Source organism: Tamandua tetradactyla, chromosome 2 (genome assembly GCF_023851605.1).
Source record: "Tamandua tetradactyla isolate mTamTet1 chromosome 2, mTamTet1.pri, whole genome shotgun sequence".
Lineage (NCBI taxonomy): Eukaryota > Metazoa > Chordata > Mammalia > Pilosa > Myrmecophagidae > Tamandua > Tamandua tetradactyla.
Genome location: NC_135328.1, coordinates 156888269 through 156903086, shown reverse-complemented (window position 1 = coordinate 156903086; position 14818 = coordinate 156888269). Strand labels below are relative to the sequence as shown.

The window sequence follows — 14818 nt, the reverse complement described above, 5'->3', positions numbered from 1 at the left end:
AGAGAAGTAGAGGGAGTACACCCGTCTCCCAGGATCAAAATGTGGGGGTTCTTAGATTCTTTAGCTTAAAAAGTTATGAATACCTCTATTGTACTGATAAAAATATGAAAATCACTGAATTGTATGTATTATTTAGTCCATAATGTTGAGAGAATTTCAATATCCTCCCTGGTTCTAACAGGAATCCTTGATTCATGTCACATGTGGAATTGGGTCTCACCAGAGACAGCAGTCTGGAATTTATTATAAATAATTCTCATTGGTTTATGCACTAGCACTGGTTCTGTATCATCCATCTCTGTCCTCTGGACTCTCACTCCCTTCCTGCTCTATCCTGCACCTGCCCGTCATGGTACAATTTGTACTAAATCATCTTAATTATTCTATATGTCATATCTATCTTTGTAACTCTCTCAACACTGAGTTCTAGATTCTACCCTAAAGAACTTGGATATAAATCAAAAAGCTTGAGAATATTTTATTATGGGACTGATTAATTCGAGTTCATGGTCAATTTAGAGGGATCCATGGCTCCCATCATGCAAATATAGTCAAGAAAATAACCTGTTTCATATTTGAAAAGTCCACACTAGCATTCTACTTAATAGAGAAAGAGTGAAAGCTTTCCCTCTGTGATCAGGAACAACACAAGGGTGCCACTGTCACTACTATTATTCAACATTGTACTGGAAGTTCTTGCAAGAGAAATTGGCAAGAAAAATAAATAAAAGGCATGCAAACGGAAAGTGAAGAAGTGAAATTTTCCCTATTTGCAGATGGTGTGATCCTAGACACAGAAATTCCTGAAAAATAGAGAAAACTCCTAATCAATGAATTCAGCAAGTAGTGGGGTACAAAATCCAAACCCAAAAAACAATAGTGTTCCTATATAAGCAATGAACAATCAGAGGAAGAAATCAAGAAAAAAATTTCATTAAAAGAGCAATTAAAAATTCAAATATCTAGGAAAAAATTTAATCAAAGATGTAAGGACTTGTACATAGAAAACTACAAAACACTGCTAAAAAAAAATCAAAGATGACATAAATAAATGGAAGGACATCCTGTGTTCATTAGCGGGAAAACAAAGTTATCATTACTATGTCAGTACTACCAAAGTTCTTTATATATTCAATGCAATCCCAATTAAAATTATAGTACCCTGTGCCATTGATTGTACACCAGGTATGGACTGTATGTGTGTGAAGATTTGTCAATAAAAATACATAGGAAAAACAGCATTGTACTGGTATAAGGACATACATACAAACAAATAAGATATAACTGAGAGTTCAGAAATCAGCTCCCACATTTATGGCAAGCTGATTTTTGACAAGACAGCAAAGACCATTTAAATAGGACAAACAGTCTCTTCAACAATTAGTGTTTGGAAAACCGATGACCATTTGGAAAAAAAAAGTTTTTTTAGTGAAGTGGAAACTGAAATCTTGTCCTGTGTTAATCATCATGAGCTGTAACATACCTACACTTTATTTACTTATATATGTGAAAGGATTTGTATTCTGTAAATTCTCCTCTTGAACATCATTAATAGTTACATGAATTTTATGGAAAAATAATGATAATATGCCACAAACAGAAGTAGGTTTAACTTACCCATATCTACCTGAAGTATTTATTAAATATATTAACATATATATTAAATTTACCATGTTTACATTTTTAAAAATTTAATCCTCACACTAATCTTGCAGATAAAGGTTAATTTAACAAATAAAATAGAGGTTCAGACAGCATTATTAATATGAGAAAATTACGTTTCTCCATAAAGACACAGCTAAAGTTTGAATTTTTTGTTCCTGTGTCCCAATCTCAAATTCTTTAAGGATTACATGCCACATCTAGGTTTTACATGCAATATCACCTCTCATTTCAATAATCTGAGTCCTCAGTCTATTGTCAAAACTGCCTCTTCATATAATTTGTTCACACAATTACACCCCAATGGCCAGGTTCACAAGGAAACCTCCATTGCATTGAACACACTTCCCAAATATCACCTTCCACCACACCTAATTCTTACTACCTGGTATAATCCACACATAGTCATTTCAGCATATCCTTCCTGAGAGCAGCATTTCTCATATCCTTAAGTATTTACCACATCCATTAATAAACATCTAAGTATTTACCAAATCTGCCCTGAAAGAATGTGATGAATTGTCTCTGTTTATGACTGAATCTGACACAGCCCAGTATTAAGCTATTGTTTCAGGTCTAAATACAGAGTCACAATTCCTACTGCTTCCAAACATATCTAGCAAACTCACTAATCTTGATAATTAAATCATTCTTCCACATCCCATAAACACATCAAGTCCAATTTTGCATCACATATTCTCACATTTCACCTTACTCTCAGCAGAAAGGACTGCCTCATAATAATCAGATGAATGACGCAATTTGATAAATCACTTCAGTGTTGCACCATAATCTGTACTATTCATTATTTCTGCAGTCAAACCCATTATTGTCATTGAAGGGTCATGTTAACCATGATTAAGTTCAATATCTCCAACTGAATTCCTGTTTTCCTCTCTTCAGAAACCATAGTTTCCACTTGCTAAAACACACTTCACCTTCTGAACCCCCAGGAGACATGTTCTTTCCATATGCAAAATACATTAATTTCATTACAATATCAGAAAAACATTAAATCATTTCAGTAACAGCATTAAGTAAAATCTCACCAAAATCAGTTACAGGTATGCCCTGTCCTGGAGCAAAATTCCCCTCCAGCTGTGTTCCTGTGAAAATGTGAACAAATTATCTGCTTCCAATATACAAAGGAAGGATTGTTACAGAGTACACATTTCTATTGTCACAGGAAGACACAACACCAGTCCTGAAAACCTGCAAGGCACACTCCATTAGATTTCCAGGTCTGAAAGTCATCCGTAGGAAGATGTTTTATCCTCAGAGCTTGATAGTGGCAGCCTCACCCATTCCAAGGGCTTTTGCAGAGGTCTTGCTTGCCCAAACACTGAAGTGAGTGCTCCAACATCTTCAAGAAATGGGGAGATGGCCATGCTCTAAGCCACACCCTCCTGAAGCATCAGGGTGGCAGCCAGACTCTCACCAATCTCCAGGGCAAAGGCTCAATTCCTCCAGAACAGTGAAGTGATGTCCAGGCCTTCCTAATCTGAGGGTAATGTGCTCTACCTTTTATGAAGCCAGGGACAGCAGCACTCTTCACAAACAATGGGGCAGCCAAGTTTTCCTCAGTCCTCTAGGCATCTGCGAACCCTGGGGTAGTAACAGATTTCCTGAGCTATAGGGCCGATGGCTGACCCTCTCCAAGCTCTGGGGCACATGCATACTTGCCACACACATGAATGGGTCTGCTCTACTGGCCTGAGGTATCTGGACTCCAGACTCCAGCTCCCATGGTTCTGTCTTTGAATTCATTTCTCCTTTAAACTGTCCCTTTTCATCCAGATGGCAGTGGTTCCATTCATACAGATCTTGAAAAAACTTTGGTGGTTTCACAAGCAGCATACAGGGTCCCAACCTTCAGAAAACAGGATCTTCCACAAATCATTTCTGGATAACTCTATCTTCAATCCTGACATGAACTGATATGGCTCACTGGTTCCATATTCAGTTAAATTCTCACATGGGGCACAGTTATCTGGTGACTCAATTTCTGGAAGTTCAGGATTTTCTAAATGACCAATTTCTGGTTTCTTTGCACCCAAGAGTTAATTTCTCAGCTGATCACGTTCATCTCACATCTTACTATAAGCTGCAAGGAGAAGCCAGAATGCATTTTCCACCCTTAGTTTGGGAATTTTCCCAGTTAAATATCTAAGCTTGTCACTTTCAAATTCTGCTTTCCACCCACCATTAGGCTTCAATTTTGCTGAATTTTCTGCAACTTCAAAACAAGGGTCACTGTTCCTGCAATTTGCAATGACACATTCATCGTTTCTGTCAAGGGCCTCACTGGAAGTTCCTTAAGTACCATATTTCTATCAACAGTGTCTTCAAAGCAATCCAGGTCTTTTCTATCAATCTCCTCACTATTCTTCTAGAATACTCTCCTTATCCATTGATAAAGCTGTTCTAACATTTTTAGTATTTGCATCGTATAGCATCTCAGTTGTCTGGTACCAAAATCTGTTATAGTTTGCTAAAGCTGCTGGAATGCAATATAAAAGCAAATGGGTTGACTTTTAAAACAATGATTTACTCATTTATGATTTACACTTCTTGGGCCATGAAAATGTACAACTCAAGGCATCAACATGATGATACGTGGATTCTAAAGACAGGCTGCTGGCACCTCTGTGACATGGGAAGGCACATGGCCAGCATCTGATGGACCTTCTCTCCTGGATTTAACTGCTTTCAGCAACTAGCTTCAGTGGCTTCCTCTCCCATCTTCCCTGTTTCCTCTCTTAGCTTCTCTTGGGCTCTTCTCTTAGGTCTCTGGTCTTTTTCTGCATGTCCTTTATCCTCTTAGAAATGACCCCAATAAGTCATTGGGGTGGTGCACATCTCAATTAAAACAACCTAATTAAAATGTCCAATGCACAATAGGTCGCACCCATAGGACTGTATTAAAAACACATAGCGGGCAAGCCATGGTGGCTCAGTGGCAGAGTTCTCGCCTGCCATGCTGGAGACCCAGGTTTGAGTCCCAGTGCCTGCCCATGCCAAAAAAACAAAAACAAAAACAAAAACTCACAGCCTTTTCTGGGGTACATCACAGTTTCACAGTAGCATACATATTTTGATTAAAAATGAAATATTTGCCAGCAACCTCTCCCTCTTATCACAAAAAAAAATCTCAAAAACAGGATTAAGATCATCCTTACTGAGATTGGCCACAACTTAACTGAAGTAACCTAATCAAAAAATCTACTTACAATGGGTTCATAGCCACAGGAATGGATTAAGTTTAATAACATGCTTTATCAGCGTACATATAGCTCCAAACCACCAAAGTAACACATATAGAATATGCTAGGTATCACACTTTAAAATTCTTCCAGTGAAACTGATAAAAGTCTTCGTTATTTTCTAATTCCTTAGGAACCACTGTATTTCTTACAATGTGGCTATAACAATGCTATAATTAAAGTGAAATAACAGGGGTTGCTATTACAAAACTAAAAGCATAAACACATCTTTGAAAAATGTTTACTGTATGGTCAAAACAGCATGGTACTGGCATAAAGATGGATATACTGACCAATGGAATGAAATAGAGTGTTCAGATATAGACCCTCTCATCTATGGACAATTGATCTTTGATAAGGCAGTCAAGCCAACTCACCAGGGACAGAACAGTCTCTTCAATAAATGGTGCCTGGAGAACTGGATATTCACATGCAAAAGAATGAAAGAGGATCCATATCTCACACGCTAGACAAAAATTAACTCTAAAGGAATCAAAGACCTAAACATTAGAGCTAAGACCATAAAACTGTTAGAAGAAAACATAGGGAAATATCTTATAAAACTTGTAATAGGAGGTGGTTTCCTAAATCTTACACCCAAAGCACGGGTACTGAAGAAACAGATAAATGGGAACTCCTCAAAATTAAATACTTCTGTGCATCAAAGAACTTTGTGAAGAAAGTAAAAAGGCAGCCTACACAATGGGAAACAATTTTTGGAAATCATGTATCAGATAAGGGTCTAGTATTCAGAATATACAAAGAGATTGTTCAACTCAACAACAAAAAGACAAACAACCCAATTAAAAAAACGGGCAAAAGACATGAACAGACACTTCTCAGAAGAGGAAATACAAATGGCTAAAAGGCACATTAAAAGATGCTTAATTTCCCTGGCTATTAGGGAAATGCAAATCAAAACCACAGTGAGATAACATCTGATACCCACTAGAATGGTCATTATGAAAAAAAAAGAAAATGACAAGTGCTGGAGAGGATGTGGAGAAAGATGCACACTTATCTACTGCTGGTGGGAATGTAAAATGGTACAACCACTGTAGAAGGCAGTTTGGCGGTTCCTCAGGAAGCTAAGTATAGAATTGTCATATGATCCAGCAAAACCATTGCTAGGTATCTATTCAGAGGATGTGAGGGCAAGGACACAAACGGACATTTGCACACCAATGTTTATAGCAGCATTATTTACAATTGCCAAGAGATAGAAACAGCCCAAATGTGCATCAATAGATGAGTGGCTAAACAAGCTGTGGTGTATACATATGATGGAATCTTACACAGCTGTAATACAGAATAAAATCATGAAGAATGTAACAACGTAGATGGACCTTGAGGACATTATGCTGAGTGTGATTAGCCAGAAACAAAAGGACAAATACTGTATGGTCTCACTGATATGAACTAACATTAATGAGTGAACTTGGAGAATTTCAGTTAATAACACAGGTTATCAGGAGATAGAAATTGGGCAGAGATTGGGTAAATGGAGCTGAAGGGATACAGAGCATGTAACACGACTGACTATAAAAATTCAGAAACGGATAGCACAATGCTACCTGATTGTAGCGCAATAATGTAAGCACACTGGATGAAGATGAATATGAGAATGATAGAGGGAGAAGGGCTAGGGGCACTCATGAAACCTGAAGGAAAGATAGATAATAAAGACTAATATGGTATAATCTAGGAATGCCTAGAGTATACAATGACAGCGACAATACGTACAAATTAAAAAGTGTTTTTCCATGAGAAAGAACAAAGGGATGTCAACATAGCAGGGTGCTGAAACTAGATGGTTATTCATATTTTAAAACTTCAACTTCTTTGTTGGACTAAAGCAAGAAATGTTTATTTGGTAGAAAACTTATATTCTGACTAGTACAGTTCCTAATTTAACTTATATGGACAGTTTAATTGAACACCATAAGTAAACAGAACCTTGACTAGGAAATGATATTTTGTTGGTTTGTCCAGATTAGTGTGATGCCCCAATAAATCCCTGAGTGATTTGAACAGTGAATAAAGAGGTACTTGCAGGGTTCTTTTGGGGAATAGGTAAAAAGGGGGGAAAATCCAACTTCCCCATTTGGAGAATTCCTGATATTCTTGCAAGCAGTGGGAACAACCAAATCAATAAGCTGAGCCCTTAATCTTGGGGCTTGCCCCTATGAACTTACCCCAACAAAGGATAGGCTACACCTACTTAAAATCAGGCCTAAGAGTCACCCCCAGAGAACCTCTTTTGTTGCGCAGATGTGGCCTCTCTCTCTCTCTTAGCTGATATGGCAAGTGAACTCACTGCCCTCCCCCTGTCTACATGGCACACAACTCCCAGGGCAACACGGGACAGAAATCCTAGAATGAGCTGGGAATCAGCATCAAGAAATTGAGAAAACCTTCTCGACTAAAAGGGGGAAGAGAGAAATGAGGCAAAATAAAGTGTCAGTGACTGAGAGCTATCAAACCGAGTTAAGAGGTTATCCTGGAGGTTATTCTTATGTATTATATAGATAACCCCTTTTTAGTTTAAGGTGTATTAGGGAGGCTAGAGGGAAGTGTCTGAAATTGTAGAGCTGTGTTCCAGTAGCCATGTTTCTTGAAGATGATTGTAGAGTGATATAGCTTCCGCAATGTGACTGTATGATTGTGAACACCTTGTGTCTGATGCTCCTTTTATCTACGGTATGGTCAGATGAGTAAAACATATGGATTAAAAATAAATAATAGGGGGAACAAATGTTAAAATAAATTGAGTAGACTGAAATACTAGTGAGCAATGAAAGGGAAGGGTAAGGGGTATGGCATTTATGAGTTTTTTCCTTTTTTCCTTCTTTTGCTGGAGAGATGCAAAGGTTCAAAAAAATGATCATGATGATGAATACACAACTATGTGATGATATAGTGAGCCATTGACTGTAACCATGCCAAGAATGTTTGTATGTTTGTTTGTTGTTCATAATAAAAATATCTTAAAAATAAATAATAAATAAAAACTATTGAAGACTAAAAAAGAACGTTTATTGTAGAACTCAGCCAGGAATTTGGAATTATGCCTAACATTCTATTAATGAAAAAAATGTAGGAGAATCTCTATTGGGACACTGTAAAAGTTCTGTTAATGGTTGGTGGTAGTAATAACTATGAGCATAATTAACGCCACTGAATTATATATTTGAATATGGTTAAAAGGGAAATTTTGGGTTGTATATATATTACTAGAATAATTTTTTTTTTAATTCCATGGTATTTGCTCAACGCAGTGAACACTAAGTTAAACTGTGGACCATAGTTAATAGTACAATTATAAAAATGTGCTTTCATCATTTTCAGTAAATGTACCACACCAATGCAGTGTTAATAAAAAGGTGGTATGTGGGAATACTCTATTTTATGTGTGATTTTTTTCTAAATTGTAAACTTCTCAAACACAAAAATCCTAAAAAAAAAAAAAAAAAAAAAAGGATTGTGAAGGATCTGGCAACTCTAAATAAGCAATGATATTTAATTTGATATTCAACTAATTAATACCAGAAAACACATTGTGAGTAAAATTTTTTGCTGAAAAATCTATTTTGCTGGTCAATATCTATTACTTTATGCAACTCTAAAAATAATGATGACAGGAAACAGAAAATAATTTTGAATGCTGCGCTGACTTAAATCTGTTATATACCCCAGAAAAGACCATGTTCTCTTCATTCATTCTTGAGGGAGCAGAACCATTGTGGGTGAGACAATTTGATTAGGTTGTTTCCATGGAGCTGTGACCCAGCCCATTCAAGGTGAGTTATAATTCCCTTGCTGGAGTCCTTTATGAGAGGATAAAAGACAGATGAAACTCAGAGAAGCTAAGAGATGAAATCCAGAGAAAAGACTCTGGAAGGGAGAGAGAAAGCCATTGAAACCAACCCAGGAGAGGAAGAACAGCAGACATCACAACGTACCTTCCCACGTGACAGAGGAAATGTGGATGTAAGCAATCTTTTGCTCAGAGATGGTTCTTCCTCTTGATGCCTTAACTTGGACATTTTCAAGGGCTCAGAACTGTAAGTCTGGAATGCAATAAAACCCCATTGAAAAAGCCAAACTATTTCTGGTATATTGCATTCTGGCAGCTTTAGCAAACCACAACAAACATTAACAAAAAATGTAGAACACAAAAGGGTATGCCATAATTATTAAGTACTGTTAACCTAAGTCAGTGCAAAACAATGATGAATAGTAAAGAGACAGTTTGCAAATAAAGGCTAGTGGTGTATAAATTCTCCTTTCAAAATGTCATTATTTCTCTCACAGCTTAAAATCACATTGAAAATAATTAACTTTAAAAGAAAAATAAATTTTGGTGCATTATGGATACTTAGGCAGGAAAATTCCTCAAAATCCTATATAAAGCAGTGGGTTTTTTTCTTACATTTTCCACTGGCTGCTGAAGCAAATACCATGGAATAAGCAGCTTAAACAATGGGAATTTATTAGCTCACAGAATTGAAGCTAAGAGAAAGTCCAAATCAAGGTGTCATCAAGAAAATTTTTTTCTCTGAAGACATTGGGCATTCTGGGGCTGGCTTTGGAGATCCTCAGTCCTTGGCTTGTCTCATGCCAAGGCACATGGTGGCATCTCCTGGTCTCTCCCTTATTTTTGAGTTCCATTAATGTTCAGCTTCTGGCTTCTCCCTATGTGGCTTTCTCTCTCTCTCTAAATTTCATTCTGCTAATAAGGACTTGAAGTAACAGGAATAAGACCCTACCTGATTTAGGTGGGCCACAACTTAACTGAAGTAACCTCATCAAAAGGCCCTACTTACAATAAGTTCTCACTCATGGGAATGGATCTAGGGTACATACAGCTCCAAACAAGCACAGGAAACAAAAGCAGAGATATCCCAGGCAATAAGGCGGTGGAAGATGACTGCAGATGAAAGAAGGGCCTCGTTTTCAGAATAGCTTAGAATAGATTGTAGGTACATTCATGCATCCACAAAGCACAGTGGCATAAATGTCATATGGGAGAAGAGTCTTCACTACAAATCAACTCATTCTCTTACTAGAACAAATTATAATTAATAACATTTATTGAAGGTCTCCAGTATACCAAAATCTGAAATTTTCCTGGGAACCAACTGGTAAAAGATACGATTTTGAGTGGATACCAAACGCCAGATGGGTTGCTTAAAGAGCAGGGGCCAAATCTAGCAGACTCAAGCGAGATCCATTGTCAACATGACAGAACAAGATGCTCCAGGGATCCATACTTCAGAAGAATCTTGAAAGAACTAGCAGGAACAGGCAAAAAACATCTTTCTCAGAAGTCCAGAAAATAATTAAAGAGGTGCAATAACTGGGTCAATGCTAAGTCAAAAACAAGCAACTTATAAATGTTAGAAAAACTTCATGACCATTGCTGGCCCATTCCTCACCCAATCCCTGGCTTGGTGTAGAGCAAGTCTGGGCTGTCAATTTATTTCCATGGTCCTGATTCTGGAGGATGCAGGCTAGCCTGTGCACAGAATGGGTAGCTGTATGTCTGTACTAATCTACTGGGTGGCAGCCTGAAAGACTGGACAAGGAGACACTTGTCCCTGGCCTTCCACCCTATAACTTGCACTACATGTACAAGTTGCCTGCAGCTAAATCACTGCAAGAAACATTCAAACCACAGAGGTCTGGAGGAAAGGATTATCACTTTCAGACATACAACACATTACTGTAAATCAGGAGAAAAGAATATGTTATAGGAAGCACAGATGACATTTGGAGCCATATGAACAGGAGAATTTCTAAGGCCAGTGGTGCATGCATAGGATAAGACATATACTTCAAAAACATGAGAAAGAAACTTTCACTATTACCTCAGGCTGTTGATCAGGTTCATAATTATCAGGGCTAAACTGTGAAGTAAAACATCAGTAAATATGGAGCAATGTCCAGGGAAAAAAGTATTCTTTGTTTGTTTCTATTTGTTCCTGGCATTCAGGGGAATCGCTGCCATGTCCCTGACTAGATACAAACATAAGGAACAGAAATATGAAGATCTAAATTCCATAGTTAACATGTTGAAATATTCAAGTGTACTATGTACAAATGTGCTGGTTTGAGAGTATTATGTACCCTAGAAAAGCCAGGGTTTAATCTTGATTCAATCTTGCCATTTCTTTGAACTCTGATTCAATACTGTAGAGTTGGAAAGTTTTGATGAGATTATCTACACAGAGATGTGGCATGCCCAATGTGGACTGTGACCTCTTTATTAGATAGGTCTTGATTAGTTTACTGGAATCCATTAAAAGAGGAAACATTTTGGAGAGAATCAGAAACAAAACAGCAGACAGAAACTTCAGAGCAGAGCTGACTGGTAGAGAACAGAGACAGATGTTTGGAGATGCTTGGAGCCCAGCAGATGCTGTCATGAGATGTTAAGCAAGTCAAAACTGTAGGGAACCAAAGGAAGCCAAGAAACAAAAGCCAGCCCTGGAGAAGCAAAGTGAAGAACCCCACAGGAACAGAGGCTGAAAGCAATGGAGCCCAGGAGTAAGGGACCAGCAGATGCCAGCCAAGTGACTTCCCAGCTGACAGAGCTATTCCAGGTATTATCAGCCTTTGTTTTTAAATATTTTTATTGATAAATCTTCACATACATATATTCCATACATGGTGTACAATCAATGCATCACAATATCATTACATAGTTGTGTATTCATCACCATAATCATTTTTTAGAACATCTGCATCACTCCAGAAAAAAAAAAAAACTCATACACACCATAACCCTTACCCCCTCCCTCTCATTGACCACTAGTATTTCCATCTACCCAATTTATTTTTCCCTTTGTCCCCCCTAGTATTTATTTATTCTTTATCCATATTTTTTTTACTCATCTAAATTCTACACCTCACTAAGCCACATCTTGCCCCACCTCCAGTATCAGCCTTTCTTGAGTGAAGGCAACCACTTGTTGGTATCTTAATTTGGACACTTTCACTTCCTTAGAACTGTAAACTTGAAACTTATTAAATTCCCCTTTTGTAAAAGCCATTCCAGTTACAGAATATCACATTCTGGCTGCTAGTAAATTAACACAGCAATAGATTATAAGACATACAAAGAAACAGGAAATAATGGTGTGCCAGATTGAAACGGTTGCATACCCCAGAAAAGCCATATTCCTTAGTCCTGATTCAGTATGGTTGGGTGGGATCTTTTTTATTGTTTCCATGGCACTGTAACCCCCCCAACTGTGGGTGAAACCTTTTGATTAGGTGATTTCCATGGAGAGCTGTCTCCACCTATTCAACTGAGGTTGCTTACAGAAGCCCATTAAGATGGAACCATTTCGGAAAAAGCTTTAGGGCCCACACAGCCAGAGACCTTTGGAGATGCAGAAGGGAAATGCCCCAGGTGAAGCCTTATGAATTGAAAAGAGAAAGCTAGCAGATGTCGCTATGTGCCTTCCCAGCTGACGGACGTGTCCAGCTGCCAAAGTTCCCACCAGATGACAGCCATATGACTTCCCAGCTGACAGAGTGAAGGTAACCTCTTGTTGGTGTCTTAATTTGGACATTCATGGCCTCAGAACTGTAAACTTGCAACATAATAAATTTCCTTTTTAAAAGCCATTGTATTTCTGGTATATTGCATTCTGGTACCTTGAACAAACTAAAACAAATGGGCATTTAAATGAGCAAGAGAAAACATCATCAACATAAAGGAAGATCAGGTACTGGACACAAAAGACAAAAGCTTTTTAAAATGATCTTAAATATGCTCAAGAGCTAGAGGAAAACCTAGACAAAAACTAAAGGATATCAGGAAAGAAATTTATGAACAAAACGAGAATTTCAATTAACATAGAAATTATGAAAAAAAGAAACCAAACAGAAACACTGGAGATGAAGCCCTCAATAACAGAAATTTAAAAATCACCAAGAGGGATTCAAAAGCAAACTGGACTTCCGGGGAAGATGGCTGACTAGAGATTAGCATGACTCCATGGAAAGGTTAGAGAAGGGACTGGGGGGGGGTGACTGAGGTGGCAATTCAGGAGTGGGGCTGACCTAGGAGAGCCTTCTGCATTGCATGTGGCAGCCCTGATTGCAGAGGCTGAGGAACAGAGAGGCAAAAAGCTGGAGCCTGGTGCAGAAGTGTAGAGCCACAGAGCCCACAGGAGTGGGCGGATGGGAACACGGGACTAGGGAGTAAGCCAGGCCACATTCCTTGGGTGCACTACCCTTACCAGTGCAGCCCCGTGATTGGCGAATCACCCCACACCCCACACCCCATGCACCTGAACCCCATCACCCTTTACCATTCCCTGTGCTCCAGGCACCCCCACCACACCAGCTCCCAGTGCACATACTTGCCCCATAACCCCACCCCAAGTATAGCCCAACCTACCTTTCCTGCACCCCTCCTGAGAACTACCTCCCCCTTCCTGTTCCTTGCAGGCTGTTGCCAGAGCATTAAGATTGCTGGCACTAACCTCCATACCTAGGCTACTTCTGCTCTCCATCCACAGTGTTGCACAGCCTCACCCTGCCCTCCCTGAGCTCAGCGCATCCGTTAACGGCACTCCAAGGCCCATGCATGCACATGGCCCCCCAATCATGTCATTCAGCTCTGGGAACCACACTTTACAGCAGTCCTAGAACCATGCATGTGCACAGCCCTCAGCCTCCCTTCCCAGCTCTGAGAAAGTGCTGACCTGCACAGCCGGGTCACATCTGCCCCCAATCCATAAAGGTGTAACACTGACCTGCTGCCACAGCTCTACTCATGTGCAGAAAGGGCCCATGCCTTAGACCAGTACACACCAGTGTCACACCCCCCCAGACTGGTGTACCCACACAGCTACATCCTCCCTGGCCACTGGGCACCCACGTTCACAAGCATCAGCGTAACATCCCCAACCTGTGCTCATACCTGCCCTGAAACAAATCACCTTACTGAGTACTCCACCCCATACCCTGCTCCCTGAGGTACAACTGTCCTGCAAACACAAAACCTTAGGCTACTGAAAGAAAACAACTCCCAATCAAGATATTTACATGCGAGGAAGACAGGAGAAGATCACTAAGCATACCATGATGCAGACAGATACAGCCCTGCTTAATGGCCAAATTAAAACACAAGAGGAGACACATACTTTGGAACAACTAATCAAAGATGTTCATACAATTCTACTTAATAACATAAATGAGATAAAGGACATCAAGAAAACAGTAGAAGAGCACAAAGAGGAATTTGAAAGAATAAACAGAAAAACAGCAGAAATCACAGAGATTAAAGACTGTTGACCAAATAAAAAACATACTAGAGGCCCACGACACCACATTTGAAGAGATAGAAGAAAGAATAAGTGATATGGAAGACAGGATAACTGACTTCAAAGACTCAAAACAGCAAATGGCAAAAAAGACGGAAAAAATTCAATAGGAACTCAGGGAAATGATAGACAAAACAAAGCACTCAAATACAAGAATCACTGGTGTCCCAGAAGAAGAAGAGAGGAGTAAAGGGCTAGGAAGAATAGTTGATGATATAACTGGGGAAAACTTCCCAACACCCTTAAAGGACAAAATATAAAAGTCAAAGAAGCCCAAAGAACTCCAAACAGATTAAATCCAAATAGGCCTTTCCCAAGGCACATACTGATCAGTTTGTCAGATGTTGAAGAGAAGCAGAAAATCCTGAAAGCAGCAAGAGAAAAACAATCTACCACATGCAAGGGAAATCAAATAAGACTGAGTTTGGACTACTCAACTAGCACCCTGGGGTGAGAAGGCACTGGTATGATATATTCAAGATCTTGAAACAGAAAGACTTCCAGCCAAAAATTCTGTACCCAGCCAAATTGTCCTTCAAAATTGAGGGAGAT

General features: G+C 39.0%; 1 protein-coding gene across 1 annotated transcript in view; it reads right to left on the bottom strand.

The window, feature by feature from the left end:
* Positions 1–14818, bottom strand: part of LOC143674123 (uncharacterized) — a 32662-nt gene that overhangs the window by 6515 nt on the left and 11329 nt on the right. The window contains exon 2 of the mRNA XM_077149447.1: positions 8888–8995. The gene's annotated coding sequence lies outside the window, so the exon portion shown is untranslated. The remainder of the gene's footprint in view (positions 1–8887; positions 8996–14818) is intronic.